This window comes from Podarcis bocagei (assembly GCF_964188305.1).
Source record: "Podarcis bocagei genome assembly, chromosome: 14".
Lineage (NCBI taxonomy): Eukaryota > Metazoa > Chordata > Lepidosauria > Squamata > Lacertidae > Podarcis > Podarcis bocagei.
In genome coordinates this window covers 10297307-10311289 of record NC_138139.1, presented here as the reverse complement: position 1 = coordinate 10311289, position 13983 = coordinate 10297307, and the positions used below count along the sequence as shown (strand labels likewise).

Below are 13983 nucleotides of genomic sequence, written 5' to 3'. Positions count from 1 at the left end.
ATAAATATGAGTAAATGTTATAGTTATAAGTAATATAGTTAAATAACTTCAGCTCTGGAGATTTGATGCCCATCTTTGTAGATAATACTGAGCTAGATGGATCAATTATCTAAGGTAGCTTCCTGAAGCCTTGTCTGTCAAAGAAGGATCCCACCACCAAAATTAAATTTTAAAATGTGGTTATGTTCCGAGCACTTTCTACAGCAAGTAGATGCAATTTCTGGAGATTAGCTGCCCTCTCCTGTGATGTCTTTTTGGATGTGTGTAGCACAAATGTCAGACTATCAAGGGTCTGGAAACCAAGACTTATGAGGAGCTGGGTATGTCTAGCTTGGAAAAGAGCAGGCTGAGAGGAGATAAGATAGCCATCTTCAAATATCTCAAGGGCTGTCACAGGGAAGATGGACCAAGCTTGTTTTCTCTTGCTCTGGAGGGTAGGACTTGAACCAATGGCTTCAAGTTGCAAAAAGGAGATTCTGACTAAACACCAGGAAGAACTTTCTGACAGTAAGAGGTGTTTGACAGTGGAATGGACTCCCTTGGGAGGTTGTGGACTCTCCTTCATTGGAGGGTTTTAAGTAGAGGTTGGATGGCCGTCTATCATGGATGCTTTAGTTGAGATTCTTGCATTGGAGGGGATTGGACAAGATGACACTTAGGGCTACTTTTCCATTTCTATGGTTTCTATAAGTCTATGAAATACCACAGCTAAACTAGTATACACACATATGTCAGTCCTTAAGGAACTACACTGACTCCCAGTACATTTTTGAGCACAATTCAAAGTGTTGATGCTAACTGTTAGAGTCCTAAATGGGCCAAGCCCTGTTTACCTGAAGGAGCATCTCCACCCCCATCGTTCAGCCCAGACACTGAGGGCCAACTCATGGCAAGAAGTGAAGTTACAGAGAACCAGGCAGAGAGCCTTCTTGGTAGTGGCACCCGCCCTGTGGAATGCCCTCCTGTCAGATGTCAAAGACATGTCTGATGTTTCGCTCTGTTGTGTTATGTTCTGTTATCATCATCATCATCATCAAGTCTTCTGTTTCATATTTTAAAAATCAAATCATACTTGATTCAAACAGTGTATGAGATGCTCAAAAGCACTTTTTAGTGCCTGGCTTCCACATCAAAACAGAACTCAGCCTTCTTTACCCATCCATCAGTGATCTAAGTAGGGACAGATACATTGCTCCCCTCTGCTGGTTGAGGCTGGAGCAGTTTCACTCTATTGCAATGACTCCAGTGGGTTACACCACATTGCCAAGGAAGAAGGCAAAAGGGGACACCAGCTTGCATGAAAAGTGTAGATGCACAGATGCAACTTTAGAAATAATTGCTAGAATCTCAATAGCAATGCAATACATCTCGCTGTAGTGGATGAAACTGCGAAGAGGTGAACTGTGTGCCTGCTCAGTCTCTGAACAACTTCAAATTCCTGGTTCTCCTTTTTAGGATGCTTTATCGTTAAAGCTGACTTGGACCAGGCAGGACTCATTCAAATACAGGACTATAATATAGGATACGTAACTTCCCAGATGCCTATCAGGGTGAGTGTGTAATTTTGCGGCAAAGTGAGCAGTAAGTGTAGATGGATGGTTCTGTTTGATTCATAATCCTCTGTAGTTGAAGAACTATGGTGCCACTGTCCTGTGGGTTACTCATCGCTGTGTTGACCTCATCAAGATGATGGACGCCCTCAAAATAACAAACCTCATTATCTTGGTATGTCTACATAATCCACTATATTTGTCTTAATGACTGGTGATTAAATCCTTGGTTGGCTGCTTCAGAGGCCAAAAAAACAACAACCCACCCTTGAAAATATGGACTGCAAACTCAACTTTCTTTAAGGAATTCTGAAAATCTGGTTGGTTAATTATGACTGCTTTGCAAGTAACATATAGGACATTTGCTGTACCTGGATTGTTTATTTTCCCAACAGGTCAACGTTCTAGCTCTGTACATGCCATACATTTAAAGCACATGGCTTCCCTCGTCAAAAAATCCTTGCAACTGCAGCAGAACTTGGTTGCACAGCTGATCTTAGCAGCTAATCTCCAGCAGCGACTTCAATACTCCTTTCTGCAGTGATCAGATGTGCAGTGCAGTCATGTCTCTACCTGCCCCACACATGACATCATATATGACATTTGGGGGGTGGGGGCAGGTGGGGGTGGTTTGGAGAAAATGGCATCCCAGGCCAAACTGGCCCACAAGCCAGAACTTCCCCACACCTGGGTTAGGCAGTACTCACCGAGATGCAACCATGATCTGACTCCGTATACAGAAGCTATCTATGTTCCTAATTTTCCCCAAGCAGCCTAATTTTTTTTTTGGGGGGGGAGCTTTTAGTTGTCAGAGTCAGAGACCCTTACCTATCCGCAACAGATCACCCAGTGATCTACCAGTAGAGTCTGATCCATGGGTAGACAAACTAAGGCCTGGGGTATGGATTTGGCCCAATCCCCTTCTAAATCCGGCCCGCGGACGATCCGGAAATCAGCGTGTTTTTACAATAGTAGAATGTGTGCATTTATTTAAAATGCATAGGCATTTGTTTATTCCCCCCCCCCCCAAAAAAATATAGCCCGTCCCCCCACAAGGTCTGAGGGACAGTGGACGGGCCCCCTGCTGAAAGTTTGCTGACCCCTGTTTTGATCTAACTTCCACCCAGCCCCATTGTTGAAAAATGCTAGTATCTTAGCAAGGGAAGTGGGGTGGGAGGAGGAGCGGTTTATTCCTAATATTCATAGAGCTCCATCCTTGTTAAACTCTGGCTGTGTACACAACAAACCTTTGAATCACATCCCAAGCAAGCAAATGCGCGTACACACACACATACACATACAATCCTGGGAACAACAGTTTGTCAAGGTTGCTGGGAAATGTAGTTCTTTGAGGGATCAACAACATTCCTGGGATTCTTTGGGCGGCTGGAGGAGGAATGTGCTTTAAAGGTAGTGGGCGCACAGCCTCCGACCGTCCCCTCCCTAGTTCTCCTGCTGCCGAGAGGAACAAGGGCATGGAAAGAAATGCAGAGTGGCAGGGAGAGGGAATGTGACTTACGAAGGCCGCCAGGAGACGCGTCATGAAATATTGAGCAGGCTCTCCGGTCTCTGCTCAAGTTGAGATGATGGGATGTGATGCTGGGTCCAAGGCAGGAGGAGGCAGAGGGGGGAGGCGAATGCTGCCTTTTGCTCTTCTTCCAAACTGAGATCCACAAGCGCAGCCATTCTCTTTGGAGGTGCCAGCACTGCTCTCAAGAGCAGGGCACAGAGAACTACAGCTGAGACGGCAGCAGTGGCCAGGGCTGAAACAAGACATTTGCTGCCTAAAGCAGGGACAGGGAACATTTTTTTTCACCAGAGGGCCATGTTCCCTTCTAGGCAGTGTTCCCGTGGTGTTTGGGGCCAGAGACAAAAGGGGGCAGAGGAACGAATGCAAATTTTACCTTAGTACAGTAGGGTAGTTTCAACACACACAGAGAGACTCTTCAAGTGTCCCTATTTTCCAGGGACAGTCCTAGATTTACAGAAGCCGCCCTGGTTTCTGATTTGATTCAAGAATATTCCACTTAGGACGTTCTATTTTCATCAGAGAAATGCTAGAGGGTATGGAATTACAGTATCTGATTCCTGAGCCATCTGAAAGCAGCCCTGCTTTATTATCTTTTTTTATCTGTTGGAAGCCGCCCAGAGTGGCTGGGGCAACCCAATCAGATGGCCGGGGTACAAATAATGAAATTAATATTATGGAATAAGGTAAAGGGTAAAGGGACCCCTGACCATTAGGTCCAGTTGTGACCGACTCTGGGGTTGCGGCGCTCATCTCGCTTTATTGGCCGAGGGAGCCGCCATACAGCTTCCGGGTCATGTGGCCAGCATGACTAAGCCGCTTCTGACAAACCAGAGCAGCACACGGAAACACCGTTTACCTTCCCGCCGGAGTGGTACCTATTTATCTACTTGCACTGTGATGTGCTTTCAAACTGCTAGGTTGGCAGGAGCAGGGACCAAGCAGGGACGCGGACTTAGAAAAAATATTGGGGGGGCTCGGGAAAGCTCATGAATAATAAATAAGCTCATGAATATGCAAATAAAGTGGCTCCGGCCCTAAATAGGGCAAGCCACGCCCCCCCAGCCAGCCGATTGGCTGGCTGGGAGGTGTGGCCAGTCGGGATTCCCCTGTTCTCGCGGGATTTCCGGCCGGGGCTCTCCGATTAGGGCGCGCGGCTGGCTGGCTGGCGAAGGAGCAGGTGGGGAGGAGGCGGGGGACGGCGGCGGCGCTCTGCTGGAAGGGCGCCCGCCCGAGATTATTGGGGGGGCTGAGCCCCCCAAAAATTTTTTTTGAGGGGGCTCGAGCCCCCTCAAGCCCCATGGAGTCGGCGCCTATGGGACCAAGCAACGGGAGCTCACCCCGTCGTGGGGATTCAAACTGCTGACCTTCTGACTGGCAAGTCCTAGGCTCTGTGGTTTAACCCACAGCGCCACCCACGTCCCCATGGAATAGGTCGTCCCTATTTTCATTGGAGAAATGTTGGAGGGTATGCACACAAACCCTCTCTCTCATATGCACACCCTGTATTCTCCATCCACACAAGGAAGCAGAATTATCAGAGTTCAAGGACAAAAATCCTCAAGGATGATTGGAAGCAAGGTGCTGGTGAGGGGCGTGGCCTAGGAGAGTGGGTGTGGCTTGGGGAGCAAGACCTAGAGAGCCACAGTTGACCCTAAGGCATAAAGGTTCCACACCTCCAGTGGCAGACCTTGGGGTCTCAAATTGCAGCAGCAACCTTGATCTCTCACACTCTAAATAATAGTTGTGGCATCTCCTAGGGCACCCCCAAGGCTCTGCATCCAGTGTGATCAAACCGGTTGCGCTCCCCTAAATCTGCCTCTGATCTAAACCGAAGTAGATAATGGCATGGACGTGTGGGTGGGTGTCCCCATTCTAGGCACAGAAGCCACCTGGACTGATAGGGACAGATAGGGATGGATTAGGGACAGGAAGGTTTTTATAAATTATATTGCTCTCAGTTTCTCATATTTCCCCACATTTTGCAGCGATTTGCAATTTTAAAAAGATCATCATGAAAGGTCATCAGCATTTTAATGCAGATTTCCCCCCCAAAAAACATTTTTATATTTAGTTTTTGCGAAATGTAAATATTTTTGAACGCCATTCCCCCCCCCTAAAAAATGGATTGTTGTATAATATTTTACACTGGTATTTTCAATTTTATGTACACTAATAGATGCATTTTTGAAAACATTGGTTGGGGAACTGCATTTGCAAAAATTGGTTAAGTGCAGATTTCAAAAGATGGCTTGTGTTTTAATTTGAGTATTTCTTCAGAAAGTGTGAATTTGTAGATTTCAGTTTAAAGGTACACTGAGTCTAATTCCACCACCACCGCCTTGTGATGGAACAGCATCCTTCACTGTGCCCTAGAGCAGCAGGCTAGCTTAGGGGATATGTGCACCTTCTCTCTCATTGACACTCCCACAAAGAATTCTGGGAGCTGTAGTTTGTTGAGGGTGCTGAGAGGTGTTAAAAGGTAAATGTACCCCTGCCCGTTTCGGCCAGTCTTGCCAGACTCTAGGGTTGTGCGCTAGTGTTCTCGAAGCTACCAGCATGAGTTTGACCAAACTGCGGGAGGCAGTGGAAGACAGGAGTGCCTGGCGTGCTCTGGTCCATGGGGTCACGAAGAGTCGGACACGACTAAACGACTCAACAACAACAACAAAAGAGGCCCTGATTCACTCTCCAAGTTATGTGTAATCCAGCTTGTCTTCCAAAAGAAACAAGGCCTTGTATCAAAGCAAGAGTTATCCCACACTTTCCAGTATTTCCACTATTGCACCGTCTGTTCATTTTATGCCATGCTTTGCATTCTGCTCTGGTATCTGTATAGTTATAAGGGGTTACAAATATTTTTAATAAGCAAAATTAAAGAGTAAATCTAGTTGGCCAGTATGAACAAGAAGAGGATGGTGGATCTAGACGAATCTTCACTTTGATCCAGTAAGACTCATATGTTATTGTTATGCCCTGTCTAGTTTGCAGGAAGACAGACTTCCATGGAGATTTGCAGTCACAAGAATGATGGGTGTCAGATCTCCAAACTGAACATCTCCCCTTCGCAAGCGCAACAGCTGCAAATAACAATAGCCAAGAGCCTTTCTAGTGCCAAAGCCTGTGCTACCATCTACTGGTGAGCAGTAGGCATATGCTTTTCTTCTCTCATTGAGGGCATGCGGAAGAGACCCAAACTAGACGATAAAAAAGAGGCTCAGGTCTTCCTCGAAATCTGGCACTTTGGCACAGCCTCTTTGTTGAGAAAGGTGACCTATTCAGGCTTCCACAATAGAAACCCACAAAGTTAATATCTAATCCTTAGGTTGCTTGGAGTTGTGAGCCAGCCAGGAATCAGGCATGGGGAAATCAGGGGTTAGGAACCTTACACTCAGGGGCTGTATTCAGCCCGTCCCAGGCAAAAGCCAACTCAGCCCTCCAGATGTTTTGGGACTACAATTGCCACCATCCCTGACCACTGGTCCTGTTAGCTAGGGATCATGGGAGTTGTAGTCCCAAAACATCTGGAGGGCCAAGTTTGCCTTTGCCTGCTCTAGGCTATAGCACTCACCAGTCCTGCTTACATCATCCTTGAGTGCTTTTGCCTGGCTAGACTTGGTCCCTTGATCTCTGATAATGCTTTTTGCTTGCCTGGGTGAAGGATAGAGAGATGTGTGTTATTATTGTACAGATATAGACATAAATGTTGTTAACTTTTAAAAATGAAATGGCAGTATCCAGCTTTTGTTGTAAATAAACAGACAAGGCCCAGCTTGACTGGTAAGCTTTATAGACCTTTCAAGCCAGTGGTGTGATGACAATGGCTGTTTGAGCAGCCACACTGAAGAAGTACTTGACCGCCCATGGAACACTGTGACCTGCAGCACTGATGCTTCAGCAACGTTGTGCAGTGGTTAGAGTGTTTGCACTAGGTTCAAATTCTCACTTTCCTATGAAACCTCCTTAGACTGCCCCTCTTCACACAAACCAACCTGGACCCTGTATTTATCATCCGAGACCCTTCTCTGTGTGCTTCCTCTGAGAGAGGTGCAGAGGGTGTTGACATGAGAACAGGCCTTTCAGAGTTGGCTCCCTGCATGTGGTATACACTTTAAATTCTTTAATTGCAACGCTTTGGCAGCCAGCCATTTTTTAAAGGAAATGTGTGGAGTGGTTATTCCTTTATTGTAAATGGAGCCTTACACTGTCTACTATGAAGTACTGGTATGTCCCGCTTTATTTAATGGAGTTTACTCCCAGATTACTGTGTAAAGACTGTGCATCCTTATGCTGCAATCCTAAGCATTTTTATTAATAAGTCCCACTGAGTTCAATAGGTTTTACTCTCTAGCATGTTCCTGATCATCTATTTATTGTCAGGTGCCAGGCAAAAATGTTCCTCTTCCACAAGACCTTAGGCCTTTAATTATTTGTGGTTTCCTTCAGTGGGTGGGATGTTAGTGCTACCTTTTCATAAATACAGATGTGTTTTCAGTATTTACTCTGTTTTAGGGTTTATGGTGGTTTATATGAATTCAATTTTCGTAAGTCACTTTGCGTTACTTTTTGTTTTAAAGATAATGACTTACAAGTTGAAAAATAGATAAATAAGCAAGGAAGCTCACTAGGTGACCTTATCTCAGTTTTTAACTAGCAGCTGCTAGGAAGATATGTAGGGCAGCCCAGTGAGGCTCACTGGTCCTGAAAGCATTTCACTGACTGTCAATGGGCTACCAATTCAAGGTGTTACTACTAGCATAGAAAGCCCTAAATGGCTTGGGGACCTAAAAGAGCGCCTCCCCCAATATCAACTATCTTGGACCCTTGGTGGTGGCTCCACTGGTGGTTGCCCAGTTGCTGTTGACCCATGACAAGGCCTTCTCAGTGGTGGCTCCCTGCTTGTGGAATGCCCTTCCTGGTGAGGTGTGTCTGAAGCCCCATCTTCCCTGTACATTTAAAGCAATACTATGCCACCTTAAACAGTTATGGCATCCCCCAAATAATCCTGGGAGCCACAGCTTTTTAAAGGTGCCGATAGTTTTTAGGAGAGCCCCTAAACGTAGAGTGCAGATAGGGCTTGCCTTCCACTGCAAGAAGTGGCAGATATTAAGAACTTATACAAGATCTTCGGACCACAGCCTGAATGTCTAGCTTGTACTGGGATCGGTCATGTTTACTACTTTGCAAAGCACAGTCCTCTATTTTGAAGGAGTCCTCTCTCTCTCTGGTCCAAGTCAGGTTGAAAGATTTTAAAAGTCTAAGAATGGAGAGCAAGAGGGGCCTGGAAGATGCCTATCACCAATTAACTGCACTCGGACAGGAGATTGAGAAAGCACATGGTTGAACTATGGCATTTCTGGTTCTGAATTTGCATCTAAACATGCAAAATAGCATATGCAATTTTAATGCAAATGGATCTCCTTTTTGGCTATGCATTTTCTCTTCTCTGGCTCATGTGTAAGCAACCACCCAAAAGTTTGCATCAAGGTATACTGAGTGAACTGTTGCATAGAGTGCCCAGGAAGCCTTGTAGGCTTAGGTCCAGCACAGTTTCTAGGCAAAAGCAGGGTCAGCAAAACCAGCAGCTGGCCAGTTCTAAACTGGGCGGCTGATCATTTGGTTCACACAACCTTTTAAAACAGATACACGACAGTTCGTGATCAGCGCTAGGAAATAGCTGGTTCAAACCTGCCTGCAATTTTAAAGTTTGTGCATGAAAACATGCTTAGCAATGCCCACGACTGGACAGCGTGGCACAAATAGCGCATTTGGCACATGCAGCCTGTGGAAAGGTGCAAAGGGCACCTCTGGATGCAAAGCAGGGTGCATGGCACAGCGCGTGCGTCTATTCTGCGTCTGTTTGGACTGCCAGTGCTTGGCTCACGTTTGGCATATTGTTTCCAGCTTCCGTGCTGAACAGGGCTTGGGAAAGTGGGGGTGGCAGGAGGGGAAGCAGCTGGCTCTGTCCGCTGCCGCGAGCTGTCTCACAGGATCTGTTCCCACGGCCTGTTGCCCTTCCTGTTGCAGCAGCTCTTTGGGGGGATGCCAGAAGGCCATTGGAAGAGACTCTAAGAAATTATGACCAGAGTGGGGGCTAGGATAAGAAGAGAGCTGCACTGTAGCAACATCCCCAAGACAAGTCTCTTGTATGTGGTGCTCCATCCCCTTCCTTCGCCAGGCAGCTGGCTGCAGCTGCAGCCAAATGTTCAGCTCTCCCTCACTGACTTCTTTCACTTCCACTCTTTGGTGGGACTTGGTCTCCAGACCCCTGGATGTGCTGCTGTGGATCCGCTCCAGTTTGTCAATGTCCTTCTCAAAATGTGGTACCCAGAGCAGAATTCCAGGTACAGCTTGTCCAATGCAGAGTAGACAAAGCAATGACTTCTCTCATGATCTGGGTACTAGGCTTCTGTGAACATAGCCTAAAAGATGAATGGAGATTTGCACCCAAGTCTTCTCAGTCCTAATCCAGCATTTTAACCAATGCACTGTCCTGGAACAATTTCTAATAATAATAATAATAATAATAATAATAATAATAATAATAATAATAATAATAATAATATTTAAAAAAATACCCTGCACATCTGGCTGAGTTTCCCAACCAATCTGGGTGGATTCCAACAAAAGATTAAAAATACATTAAGACATCAGTCATTAAGAACTTCCCTAAACAGGGCTGCCTTCAGATGTCTTCTAAACGTGAGATAGATGTTTATTTCTTTGACATCTGATGGGAGGGCGTTCCACAAGGCGGGTGTCACTACTGAGCAGGTCTTCTTGGTTCTCTGTGACTTCTCGCAGTGAGGGAACCGGCAGAAGACCCTCGGAGCTGGACTGCAGTGTCTGGGCTGAACGATGGGGGTGGAGACGCTCCTTCAGGTATACTGAGCCAAGGCCGTTTAGGGCTTTAAGTTCAGCACCAACACTTTGAATTGTGCTCGGAAACATACTGGGAGCCAATGTACGTCTTTCAAGACCAGTGTTATGTCCTCTCGGCAGCTGCTCCCAGTCACCAGTCTAGCTGCCGCATTCTGGATTAGTTGTAGTTTCCAGGTCACCTTCAAAGGAGTGTATATAACTTTGGCCCTACTCAGAGTAGACCCATTAAAATTAATGGACACACCTAAGTTTATCATTAACTAGAGCTATTAAATTCAATAGTTCTGCTCCAAGTTAAAAAAAAAAAAGGTAAAGCAACCCTGGATGGTTAAGTCCAGTTAAAGGTGACCATGGGATTGTGGCACTCATCACGCTTTCAGGCCGAGGGAGCTGGCGTTTGTCCACAGACAGCTTTCTGGGTCATGTGGCCAGCAGGACTAAACCACTTCTGGCGCAACGGAACACCATGACAGAAATCAGAGTGCATGGAAACACCATTTACTTTCCTGCCGCAGTGGTAGCTATTTATCTACTTGCACTGGCATGCTTTTGAACTGCTAGGTTGGCAGGAGCTGCAACAGAGCAATGGGAGCTCACCCTGTTGTGGGGATTCGAACCACTGACCTTCCCATTAGCAAGCCCAAGAGGCTCAGTACAAAGCTGCAGTCCTAACCTCACATACCTAAGACAGAGACTAAGGTTCATTTATTTCAATATAACTTACTTCCAGGGTTGCACAATAATGCATTAAAGCCAGGGTAGCCAATATGATGCCCTCCAGGTGACACAGAATCATAGAACTGTAGATTTGGAGGGAACCATGAGGGTCATCTAGTCCAACCCCCTGCAATCCAGGAATCTTTTGCCCAACATGGGGCTTGAACCCTCGACCCTGGGATTAACTGTCTCATGCTTTACCAGCTGAGCTATCCCAGCCATGTCATTGGTCTACAATTCCCATCATCCCTGACCATTAGCTATGCTGACTGGATGGGAATTGTAGTCCCAACAAAACCTGCAACGCCTGTAGGGCAGCACTTTGTCTATATCTGCATTAAAGTTTTAGGGTGTTTCTGATTTATGGCATCCCTCCAAACCTTTTCTCCAAGGAGCTCATTGCAAAGTACCTGGTTCTTTCTTCCTCTCCCCCCCAAAACCCATCCTCAACAACACTCATACCAATAACAAACGTAGCTGGTCTCTAAGGTGCTACGGGAAGAAACATTTTTATTTTGTTAACACTCCTGTAAAGTGCGAAGCAGGCTGAAGTCTGGTATCAAATAAACATGTCGCACTTGATACCATTTTCTTATTTCCCCGTGGTTGGAAATGAAACAGTACAAGCTTTTTTTCCCATGTGAATCCTAAAAATAATATGTAGCACATTCCAACTTCCTTTAGTAACAATCAGCAGCCTCTGTGGGAAAGGCTGGTTTTGTTTTTCCTGAGCAATATAAATAGAGCTCTTCCTCTAATAAGGACATTAAATGAGAAGGAGGGTGGGGAGAATGACAGTAATAGGCTTCTTTTGAACTCGGACTCCAATTGATTTTGACTTCCTGTAGAGTCAACAAGCTGTTACATAGGGAGAAGCAGACTTGTAGCATCTAAAGAAGTGAGAAAGAAAGTCACCTGTGATACAGTTGGCATTGGGGTGGGTGTGAGCACAGAGGAGCCTGTGCTCAGGGGCAGATTTTGGAAAAGGCATCTCAGATGTCTTCCTCTGACGGTGGAAGTACAGTCATACCTCGGGTTGAAGTTGCATCAGGTTGAGCATTTTCGGGTTGCGCTCTGTGGTGACCTGGAAGTAACGGAACGCGTTACTTCCGGGTTTCACCGCTCCGGAATGGATCCCGTTCTCATCCAGAGGTACCACTGTAGAAGACAGCTATCCTAGATAATACAGGTGGAAGTATCCGTCAATGTTGCTTCTATTGGTTTTCCATTTTTTCCAGTCTTAAATCCAGTTCCCCATATTTCTGCAGCAGCTGATGAATCTCCTCATAAAAGAACAAAAAATCCAGTGAAAATTCTTCAGCATTTCCATGCAAATTTCCTCTAATAAACATATTTTTGTATGGTTTTGACAAATAGACACCTTTTGACCAGCATTTTCTCCCGATATAGTGAACTTCTGTGTGTGGTTCTCTCTCTTTCTCTCCTCTCTCATACAAATATATAAATTTTAATTATTAAATTTCTATACTGTCCTTCATTCGAGGACCGCATGGTGGTTTACAATCCCTGTGGTCCTCAACAACTGTTTTATTCTCCCCTTTAGTGCTCTTTTCTTTCCTGCTCCTGTCTCCTATTTTAGTTATTGGAATCTCTTATTCTAAAGACCTACTAGATTTCCCTTTTCCTCTTCCTTTCTTCTTAGCAACAGGACACATATTTCCTGTGGTGGTTTCATCTGAGATCAGATACCCCCTAGAATATATTTTTAGCAAATTCTATTATGTAATAAGTGCGAATGGCCATTAAATAATTCCTCCCTGTCTCATGGCAAATAGGATTAGGCATTAGGCTGTTGATCTCTTGTGATGGGAGAAGCCTTTGTCTTGCTTGTCACCGTGAAGCCTTCAGCTCTTATAAGAGTCGGTTTGTATCGTCAGCATTAAAGGAGAGGCATTTTTAACACTTGGTGTCTGGCTACAGCTCAGTGGAGGGTGTCAAGAGACGGAAGAGGGATTCCCATGACAAGTGCTTGCTTGCACAGCACATTTGACCCAGTAGCGGGGCAAAGGTCACATCCTGCAGTGACCTTGTGCTGCTTAATCCTATGCAACTTTAGAAAGACCAGCCATGCTCAAAGTGAAGCGTGCATAGCTTTGCAGCCAGGCAGTGCAAGCTTATGCATGTTTCCTGGGAAGTTTAATTGTGTTCAGATGATCTTACTCCTGGTTCCAACCTAATTAAATGTGTGCAACCTTAGTCTAGTTAGTTTTTGAGGTAGTTGGCAAGGAAACATCAAACTAAAACAAGAGGGGGCGATAGTGGCAGTATAAAACTATATTAAGTGGGGTGGCTAAAAGAGGAAAGGCATCGCAGGAAAAAAAGGGTGACAACAGGTTTGCATTAAAATTGCATGTTCAAATTGCTTGTTCTAATTTATACCCATAGATCCACATTATGAAAAAAATTACTATAATTCAAATATATGCACGTCGCCTCCCACCTTAACAGAGAATACTTTGACCAAGTGGCCTGTGTGCTTGCTCAGTGTGCTATCCAGGTGCTGACTGCTGGTGGCCCCTCCTGCTCTCCCTTCATTTTTTAAAAAGGACTTTGAGCAGACGGCCCTAAAAATAGGGGATGCCCTCAAATACGGGATTGCCCTCTAAAAAGTAAAACGCGTGGCCACCCAGCCACCTATGTGTCAAGTACTTGGGAGTTGGTTCCATTGAACTTAATGGGCCATGGGCTCCGCGTGCACAGCATAGCCGTCAACCTTCCCTTTTCTTGTGGGAAATTCCCTTATTCCAACACCATTTCCCACTGCTTCTTGCTGCTATCCCAGATTGTTAGATATCCCGTAGACTGTCCCCAGGACAGGTGAGGCTGCTGATCCCTTATTTTCGAGGCTGCTGATCCTTTATTTTCAAATCTGAAAGTTGACAGCTATGGTGCACAGCGACATGTGCCTGGACCCTGCACTTATTCGCTCAGAGGCGAGCTCTCAAGCTAAAGAAGCACAGCCCAACCTGAGAATGCAACTTATTGCTGCATTAGCATCAATAATAATAATAATAATAATAATAATAATAATAATACTAACAATACTAATAAATTTTATTTATACCCCGCCCTCCCCAGCCAAGACCGGGCTCAGGGCGGCTAACACCACGTATAAAACAACTGAATTGAAATAAAACTTAAAAACAAGATTAAAATACAACATTAAAATGCAGCCCCATTTCAGTAGAAACTCAAATCAAAAACTCTTTGGGGATGAAAACGTCAAATCTTGACCAAGGCCAACTATCCAGAATAAGAAGAATAGGTGGCATTGCAGAGCAACAG

General features: G+C 45.4%; 1 protein-coding gene across 1 annotated transcript in view; it reads left to right on the top strand.

Moving 5' to 3' along the window:
* The window catches only part of LOC308572799 (tigger transposable element-derived protein 1-like), a 195349-nt gene that overhangs the window by 132159 nt on the left and 49207 nt on the right, over positions 1 to 13983 (top strand). The window lies entirely within an intron of this gene.